Here is a 10415-nt window from a genome sequence, read left to right on the forward strand (position 1 = left end):
TTGCAACTGAGGGGCTTACATGGTTATAAAGCTGTTGTGATGTTATTTTATGATTAAGTGGAGTAAACCTTTGTAATAACATATTCATAATATGTTATTATTATTATCTCAAAGAAAATTCTAATAATATCTAACCCTAACTAACCTTACTGTCATGCACTTGTCCTAATAAACAAACCTACACTGTAGCACTCAACACTTTGATGAACATTGTTACTCAGCTGATAGAGTTGTGCCCTTCCTGATGACTTGTCGTACAGAACTTGTAAGTCGCTTTGGATAAAAGCGTCAGCTAAATGACTAAATGTAAATGTAAATGTAAATAATAATTCCAGAACATTACTTTATCACATTATGCTGCAATCTTTTTGAAATTACAATATATTCAATTGAGTTAGCTTAAACTGTTTTGGTGGAATAACTTCATAGTTTGAGATGAGTCAGTCTTGGTGACATACAGTAGATTAGCGAGATAATGGGAAAGCATTCAAATAAAATGTAGTGCCATTAACAGTAGCAACACATTCTGATCAGAAGAAGTACAATGGGTAGTAAATGTCCACAACATGTGACCGCTCTCAAAGAGCACCTACCGGTGGCTGCAATTAGAAACTGGCCCCGGTAAAACAAAATATTATTTTATGATCGATTTTTCTTAAACAGTACTGTATATTTGTATGTCTTAGTTGTATGTCATAAATGTCATTATGAATTGAAAATGGGGGACCCTGATGTAATATGTCTATACTGAACACTGTGACCTCATTTTTTACTTCTAATTTACATGCTATACTATGTTATTTTATTTCATACTTATCTTGTCTTGCACAGTCTCTGGAGCGTAACAGTAAGAAGCATTTTGTATAAAAGTATTCTGTACTTCTGTATGACAACTATTAAAGAAACTTGAAACTTGAACTTGAAACTAATGGGGGACCCTGATGTAAACAAGACGAAAGTATTTCTCTGGTCTGCATCCCCTTAACAATTGTGTGTATTGAGCTGTACTGTACTGTACCCTTTCTGCAATATGTTAATTAAAATGTTCAATCAATCAATCAATCAGTATATATTTGTTATTTATTTTTGGTATAGTGCTTAACAAGCATAATTGAATGTTGCCCAGTTGTGGCCTGTTGAGGGGCAATACATATCAAAAGTTCCAAAACATCTATTGTGTTTGTATTTGTATGATCCACTATATAAACATAGTAATTATAATATCTACATACATGGCATTTGATTGGAGGCTAGTCTCACTTTGCAATAGTTACTTTCTGAAGTAACTAGTTACCTTTATAATTTGTAACTGAGTAAGTAATTTAGTTACTTTTTGGAAGAAGTAACTAGTAACTGTAACTAGTTACTTTTTTAAAGTAACTTTCCCAACACTGCTCCTAAGTCACTGTCGCCCACATTATTCACTAATCAAGGAGACAATTATAACAGCCATGATCAAAGACCTGTGCCAGATTTTCTCTTAACTCATTCAGTGCCAGCGAGTATCCCCATCCCTGTAGTCAATGGGCCACGCTTTAAAAGATAGGCATTTTCACTGTGCGTCATGATGTTTGTAGAGCTATATCTATATTCTATATTATAGCTATGGAGACAATACTATGGCTCATTTGACAGTCACTATCTCTCGTCCAACATGTAAAAAAGAGTAAAAAAAATATGTGTAAACGTTCGCGTGTTATTCCATGGTGAATATTGTATAGTTTCAGAGTGATACCATTTCTCCGCCCGGACCATATAACACACAGTGTGAAATAAGGTTTCAAAGGGTAGGCGATACTGCCACCTAGCAGGATTCGGCCGGCATTGCACTCTCGAGGTCTCAGAATGAGTCCCAATGATACACAGAGGTCCGTGAGACTGTATAGAATATTAAAATCGAATAAAAGAAAAAACGATGAAAACGATCGAAAACTTGACTTTGCTCGGGTTTTGGCGCTCAACCGTTGGCGAGAGCCGACTTTTTACGTGATTGGTGCTGAAAGTGTTAAGACTCATTTCATGAGACATTACATTTTCTGAAAACGTAAACTGTTATACATATATATTATGTTACACATGCATAAGTACCATATGTACTTATTTGTAATACGTACAAATGTTGTACATTGCCGATACAACACGTAAATATATGTTTTTTCCTGTGGTCCATTAGTACTTTATTTTCATATTTTGAGGGAGGACGGGCTGCATATAGTGTCTTAGTAAAAAATAACAAGCTTTCTACCCTGTTTGAGCAAATTCAATCAATCTTACAGTATATCAAGGGACAAAATAACTGTCTGCTAAGGCAGTCTTGACAATCTGCAATCTTGACACTGCTATGAATGCTACTGTACTGTTGCACCGTGTCTTGTTGGAAAGAAAGAAGGTAAGAAAGAAAGAAAGAAAGAAAGAAAGAAAGAAAGAAAGAAAGAAAGAAAGAAAGAAAGAAAGAAAGAAAGAAAGAAAGAAAGAAAGAAAGAAAGAAAGAAAGAAAGAAAGAAAGAAAGAAAGAAAGAAAGAACCACAAAGAAAGGAAGAGAGACAGATAGAAAGTCAATTTCAGTTTTTCTCACCATGGCAACCATAGCGACTCATTGTCCTCTCTGTTTGTTTGTCAACTCATTGTCCTCTCTGTTTGTCATTGGCCTATAGACCGATATAACACTGTCAGAATGTCGAGGCAAGCGGTGCAGATAAGACACTGTCTGTTTCAGACTCTCTGATCACATTTCTCTTCGGTTTTTCCCTATCTCTGTGATAATCCGTGATTTCTCCTTCTCGGATCATATTGTACCTAGTACAGTATTATTCGTACAGAGGGTGCTGTGCCGCTGTGTGTTTGGGTTGTAATTGTGGAACGTTCCCTTACAGTATTATCATCATCCGCCTCTGCCCTGCGGTTTTTACGACTGTTTGAAAAGCAGAAAATTGATTTAGCCAAACTGAGACCCTTGACCCAAAGATTTTCAGCACTCCAATCCGAAGCGTGCAGAACTTCTAAGACCCAGAGAAATGCCCTGCAGCACCAGAGGCTATTTGGACTTTCATGTACCGGCCACCGGTCACAACTCATAGTTAGGTAATATCATTTTAGCACGTCTACAGTATGCAGTTGAAGAGATAGAGGTAGTTAGAAGCCGCGATGGTAATAACACGGCGGCAGTTGTGGTATTAATGTTTTAGGAGTGCATAATGGTCATGTTTAATCTTGTAAAAGTAAATTGGCTGTCAAGGCCCATTTGTTATGACGGGCTGGTGAAATCAATTACTATACTGCCTGATTTCCCTTTTGAAATTCAATTTGGTTGCGACAATGTGAGCGAGTGTGCGTGTGTTTATGTGCTTATGTGTGTGTCTTACTGTAACAGACTGTATTCATATCTCCGAGCCTCGCGGAGTGACATTCCAATTAGCGGCCAGTGAATCGTGAGCTATTATGGGCTTTCATAGGGCTGCCAAGCGAGCGCCCAAACAGAATGCCTTGAGCCAGAACTAGACAACAGTTCCCTAACGATGTTCTTGTGAGCCAGGAACGAGTCTCTCACTGTTAAGTGGCTGGAATGCTGTCATGATGCCAAACAGATCTTCAGCCACCGAAAAAAGAAGAAGGACGAATGAAAAGATGAATGACAAGAAGGGATAATGGGTGAACCACACAGCCACACACACAGCCCTGACATTCTCAACCGGTTGGGAGACAAAAAGAAGACTAAAGCGACTCTTGCATCATTGTGTTGATGGCCAGAGGGGGACAACAACAATAGCCATAGTTGGTACACAATAGCAGTGGTCATGTGTCCTTGGCATTTATCCTCACGTTCACTCCATTCAGTCAACACATTCACGCACCCAGACGGCAGAGGCGACCATGCAAGGTTCCAGCCTGCTTATCGGGAACAGACACTCAAACCAGGAACCTTCTGATTACCAGACGACCACTCTACCTCCCGAGCGGTCCTTGCGTAATGGCTTACGGTGTTTACAAATACATCGTTTCATAGAGAGAATCCAAAGCAAATTCAGGGCAGAGGATATTCCTCATCCTGTTCTAGCTAGGCCACGCTTTAAAGATAGGAGTGCGTCACATTGTTTGTAGAGCTATATCTATATTCTATATTATAGCTATGGATACAATACTATGGTCATTTGACAGTAACTAATCTTCTGTCCAAGATGCAAAAAAGAAAAAAAGATTTCATGAATACGTTTGCGCGTTATGCCGTGGTGAATATAAGTATAATTTCGGAATGATCCGGGCTAATTCCTGGGAGGCTGGTTATAGGGCGCTACGTGAATTCTACTAAAAGCATTGGCGTTTTGTCCCTGGACATGCTACTATTTCCAAATCAAATGTATATATAATAGGTATTATGTTTCATCATGAATGCATGAAAGGGGGGGGGGGGGGGGTCGTTTCTGATGCTTTGATTGCCAGTAACGGCATTCGTTATTACCACAACACACGCCGATCAGCTGGATCGGTATGAAAACATTGTTGGATCAAGCTGAAATTGATGTCAGATAGTCCTTACCTGTGGTCGGGGGTATTCCAAAAAGAATATTCCAATAGTTTGATCACCATCTGGTCCATCTGATGTCCATTTGGTCCACGACATAATACGGCACAACACATGCATCGATTGTCCCGAAAACGATTCAATGCGATTGAGTGAAGCCCTAGGCTTCCTTGTACTAAAAGACTGTGCCCAGGGCAGTTTAAACGTAACACCCAGTCTGGAACAAGGTTTACTGCACTCTCGATACTGCCTACTAGCAGGATCTGGCCGGTACATTGAATAGAATATTAAAATCGGAAAAAAAGGAAAAACGACGTCACACCATCACACACTCGTTAGAAGTCACCTGCTCGTTATGTTGTGTGAAAATTGTCACTGTTTAGGAATCCACCATCAGAAGTGCTGCACTCCTTTATTATGCAACGATACAAAACACGTTTTCAACGAGATATGAAGTGTTAAAAGGCAGGGTTATTTTCCCCCCAGTGTCTCCTGTTGACTCGTATCTTCACACGTATATAAACGTTGTTGGTCGTGAAAGAGTTAAGAGTTTTCAGTACATGCAGATGAGCCCTTACGGTTGATAGCCATCCATTACATCTAATAGGTATTCCTCCCACTTCCAACAGGCCCTCTGTAGCCTGTATACTGTATACACTATTCCGCCACATGACAGAGAGAGAGAACGAGCTGCAGTCTCACAATGCTGAGCACTAGATGCAGTAAGACCATCACATTATATTCCTATATGATGATATGTGTAGGCTACTCTCTAATGAAAATGGTGCTCTGTGATTGACATGATTGATGGATGTTACAAGAAAAGGTCTATAATAATAATAATAATAATAAATAGTCTCTGTTTAGTCTCTGTTGGACATTTTGAGTATTGTTCGACATGCACATCCAAATGTCTTTCATGCATCAATCTACTAAGTTGGCGAGAGTTCTATAGTCAGTCATAACACCATGCCAAATAAAAAAAGTATTTTATCTGTGGTGTGTGGGCACTCTCCTGACAACTGGAATGAAGACTGCAGAGATACAAACGTTCCCTCCGCTAGACATATTGTTTTTTTTTCTCCCCCTTTCTTTCTTTTATTTATATATTATTTACTGACTGTATTTATTTTTAGCTCAACCCTCTAAAGTGAAATGGTGTGTAATTGGTCATTGGGGAGCCAATGTTGGGACTTCTTGTTTACCGTTCAGCTCCAGAAAACAGTGGCACAGACAGTACAGTACCCCCTCGTCTCCCGAATCAGGGCCCCAGACGAGCCCAAAGCTGGAACTGACACAACGGGGGGACGTCACACCATCACACACTCGTTAGAAGTCACCTGCTCGTTATGTTGTGTGAAAATTGTCACTGTTTAGGAATCCACCATCAGAAGTGCTGCACTCCTTTATTATGCAACGATACAAAACACGTTTTCAACGGGATATGAAGTGTTAAAAGGCAGGGTTCTTTTCCCCCCTCCTGTTGACTCGTATCTTCACACAGTCACATATCGAGGCAGTATTTCTACTATATAGATACAGTATACTATATATCTGAATATATCTGCATATACTCCTGTTTACATACCAGTACACATACCCACTCTGCACACTGTACACGCTGCATATATACCCCACACATAGGCCTACTCTTATTAGTTATACCACTGGCCAGTATGGCTTACTACCATAGTGTATTTATACCTGTATCACTGTACATAATAATACTGTACATACATCTGCATATTTACATAGTAGCTTTGTTACTATATATACGTTATTCCATTCCTTCCCTATTACACTGGGGTGTATATTGTTATGCACTTTACTGTTATCTTGCACTCTGGTTAGACCCAACTTCTTTTCATTGTACTGTGCCTGTGCTGTACAATGACAATAGATCTGAATCTAATCTAATCTAATTTTAATCTAATCAGGCATCTAGGCAGTTGGGGATATTGGATATGCTTGACACATTTTGAACAATCTTTTCTAAGATGCACACCAAATCATGTCCGCACATACATGTATATATTTCTGAACGCATTTTTTTTAGGAAAACAAATTATCGGGTATCTTGAAGATTTAGGATGTGAAATATAACCATTTGGATTCATTACGCCTCCTTAGAAATGCAAACATTCGTCTATCCTCAATCAGTGTAAAACTACAAACTCATATTGTAGGTGAGCAAACACACAACGTTCCAAGGAGCTGATGTCATAATTGGTTTTCCCGTTCTCAGTTTTCAGTGTTTTAATAGTGGAGTGAATGAAGCTTGAATAAAACCATTTTAATGTGTAATAGCCGCAACGCTGAAATGTTCACATGTTTTTTTTTTAACTATGTACATCTTACGTTTCTGTATGTGAGCCCTATGGTTGGGACTCTATCGCCATGTTATCATGTTAGCTGATAGCATGTTGTCAAGTCGTTTTTAAAATAACCACAAGTTACTATTAGGAGTGTTTTAAAAACATATCCTGCTCTTTCCATATCCATGCATATTCCAGGATCAGATTCTCTCTCTTCCATAACCCAGGATCCAATGTACAGTCACAGTGATACAAAGGGAACGCATGCTACACAGAGATACAAAGGGAACAAATGCTACACAGAGATACAAAGGGAACGCATGTTACACAGAGATACATAGGGAACGCATGCTACACAGAGATAATAATAATAATAATAATAATAATAATAATAATAATAATAATAATAATAATAATAATAATAATAATAATAATAATAATAATAATAAACGTTATTTGTATAGCACCTTTCATACAGAAACTGCAGCTCAAAGTGCTTACACTACAAAGGGAACGCATGCTATTGAATGTGGAAAGTGAACATGAACCTATATAAAACCTATAGGAAGTGGAGGACATTACATTTCTGAACCATACAAATAATCATTTGTATTCTGTCTTGTCTTTCATGTGTAAGTGACAAGGCCTCAACATGAATCTCTCAAAATCATGCCAGGCAAATTATTTATCATAGAACAGAAAGGCAAGTTATCATATAACAGGGTCATAATGTCCAATAGTTCACTATATACATTCCCCAATTTGATAAAAACTCCTGTTTAGCTTATTTTTTTTATGAAATCATTGTGTATATTTGTTTAACACCAACTCAAGTGTGTATTTGATCCCAAAAGTTTCAAATGTACTCCTGTCGAAGATAAACTGTGATTAGTGTGAAAGATATAGGCTACTAAAATGATATGAGATGATAAAATGAGAACATTTCCAACTTAAAAACACAGCTACACCAACTCAGTAGAGGGAGAAAGATGGCACCACATACTATTCGCCCCATCTCTTTTGGGAATGGGCCTTCATAAAATATAACACAAATTATATTTTGTTAGAAAATGACTGTAGCTTGAGGTCACCCGGCGAACGTTGACTGAAACCGTTGCGGCTGTTTTCTTTATCACAGAGATATTGATTTGGCCATGGCATACTTTGTTATTGTGGCAGCCAAAGAGCATGATAGAATTAGAAAAAGCCTAAAAACTCTAAACTTTCCTTTGCCAGCCTTTTATTGTCACTTAGTGCCAGTAGCAGTAAATCAGTGAAACAGCTCAAATAAACAGTCACACTCACTACACATAAGATAAGAAACAAGATAAATACAAAGAACTCTGTCTGGTCAAGTAATTACCATGAACTTAAAACAAATGTCAGGTCCATACAGTATTCTCCTTCTACAGTCAATACCACATGATACCTTTGTCTCTTTTTTGTTGTTGATGTAACTGTATCTACTAATAAGATCATCTGTGACAGGATGGAGCCACACTCACCTGTGTGTGTGTGTGTGTGCGGGATTCTGCTGTTTGCCGAGCCACTTGTCACCAACAGCTGCCAAGGGAGACCATCATGGGGGTGTAAGAAAACACAATCTGCTTAACTAACGGCCCTGGTACCGGAAAGCAATTCAGCCACCACAGCGGTTGGAGCGAGCGTTCTCACACAATGCGTAATACTCATAGAATTATACTCTCCGTTGACGACCTCCCCCTCTTCTTCTCCTTCTCTCCCCCTTTTCTCTGCGTCTTTGGGAAGAACAAACACTGTCACTATTGTCTGGACACACACATCTGAACACTCGGGGCCCTTCATTGCCATGCAAATAGCCAGATCCCAGAGTTACAAATGGATTTCTATGTTTCTCACCCGCGCTGGCTCTCTCGCTCTCTCCCTCTTTGAGAACAATCCAGCACTTATTAAGAGCCTGGTCGGTATTGCGGGACAGCGGTCCGTCCGCTATAAGAACCACCAGTATTTCTGCAAGTGATATGAAGGCGACAGTCTGTTTTTTGACATTCAAGACGGGGACGAAAGCTCTCTATGCAATGCGTGGTATTGATATGAGCACATTTAAAAACCAACCTCCTGTGACCCCGAGTTGTAAATGAATGTGTTTTTTGGGCATGAATGCTCTGGTTCATCTACTGTGGGAGGTGTCACGTTGTCGAGTCGGAAATGATTAACCATAATAACGACTAGGCTGTTAAGGTATTTCTATGCCATTCATTTTCTGATGTCAGTTTTGTTTTTTGTTTAGTTTTTTGGTTCCCTAATCGAAGAATTACATATCACCATATCGCCGTCTGGAAACAGAAGTTAACGTGGCTTTGAATGCGTGTCCTGACATGCTAACTTTTTGACGGTTAATTACATTCCTGAACAATGTTAATAGATTCCATCATGGGAAAGCAAGGAGCGAGCCACAGCGGCAGCGCTGTTCCGAGTCAACGTCTCTCGGAGCGTCTGAACTAGCCTTTTCTCTGACGCAGTGACACAGTGGGATTTATTATTTTCTCAGTTCAGATTAGTTCCTGCTGTGAACCCCTGTGACTCCCAATCTGAAATCCATATCAAATAGAGAAATGTCAGGACCTGCACTGTGACATTTAAAACCCCCATTGTAGACCTTGGCTAATTGAACCTCCCTCATTAAAATGACAGAGCATGGTCCAACAACTGCAAGAGAACATTAGAGATGAGAGCTATGCATTGTGTTGCACGGACAGAATTATTTCCAGTCGTGCTGGTGTTTTTTTTTGATAACACAGGAATGCAACTGTTTATCTTTCAATCTGCGGTGACATTTCAGGAATGCTAAATAATGAGTGTATACTAGGGATGTCCGATATTATCGGCCGACCGATATTATCGGCCGATATCGGCAGTAAAATGTGATATCGGAAAATATCGGTATAAAAAAAAAAAAAAAATTTTTTTTTTTTTTTTTTTTACATTTATTTAACCTTTATTTACCCAGGCAAGCAAGTAAGAACCAATTCTTATTTTATTTATTGTCAAAAGTATGCATGTTGGTTTAATTCAACAACAAGAGATATGTAATGTTAATTTTTACTTTTTTAATTATCATATTTTGCACAGATAATGCTTACATTTAGAAAGCCTTTTGAATGCATCCAGTGAAATTATTAATTACCTGAAATTATTCAGTTTTTTTGGGGGGAAACCCTGCATATATCGGTATCGGTTGATATCGGTATCGGTATCGAAATTAAGAGTTGGACAATATCGGAATATCGGTATCGGTAAAAAAAACAATATCGAGCATCCCTAGTGTATACCATACTGTATGTAACACGATAAATCAGAATCTGTGCTTAAAGCAACAGGAACCATGATGTGATGTACTACAGTGTCATGTGGTATTTATTTATATCATATTGGGTGATTCAGTGAAGAAATCCGTATTTTTTTTTGTCTTTACATGAGTGATAAACATAACTGTGTCCTTGATATTAAAACAATTTGTAAAACATATTGTTGTAACAACATGAAGGTTTTTCTTTGCCGTATCACCCCCCCCCCCCCCCCCCCCCCCCCCCCCCCAGTG

General features: G+C 38.8%; 1 protein-coding gene across 1 annotated transcript in view; it reads right to left on the minus strand.

Moving 5' to 3' along the window:
• Positions 1 to 8480, minus strand: part of cdh19 (cadherin 19, type 2) — an 80899-nt gene extending 72419 nt beyond the window's left edge. The window contains 1 exon segment of the mRNA XM_084326061.1: positions 8341 to 8480. The gene's annotated coding sequence lies outside the window, so the exon portion shown is untranslated.
• Positions 8481 to 10415: the final 1935 nt, after the last annotated feature.

This window comes from Notolepis coatsorum (assembly GCF_963971535.1).
Source record: "Notolepis coatsorum genome assembly, chromosome: 12".
Taxonomy (NCBI): domain Eukaryota; kingdom Metazoa; phylum Chordata; class Actinopteri; order Aulopiformes; family Paralepididae; genus Notolepis; species Notolepis coatsorum.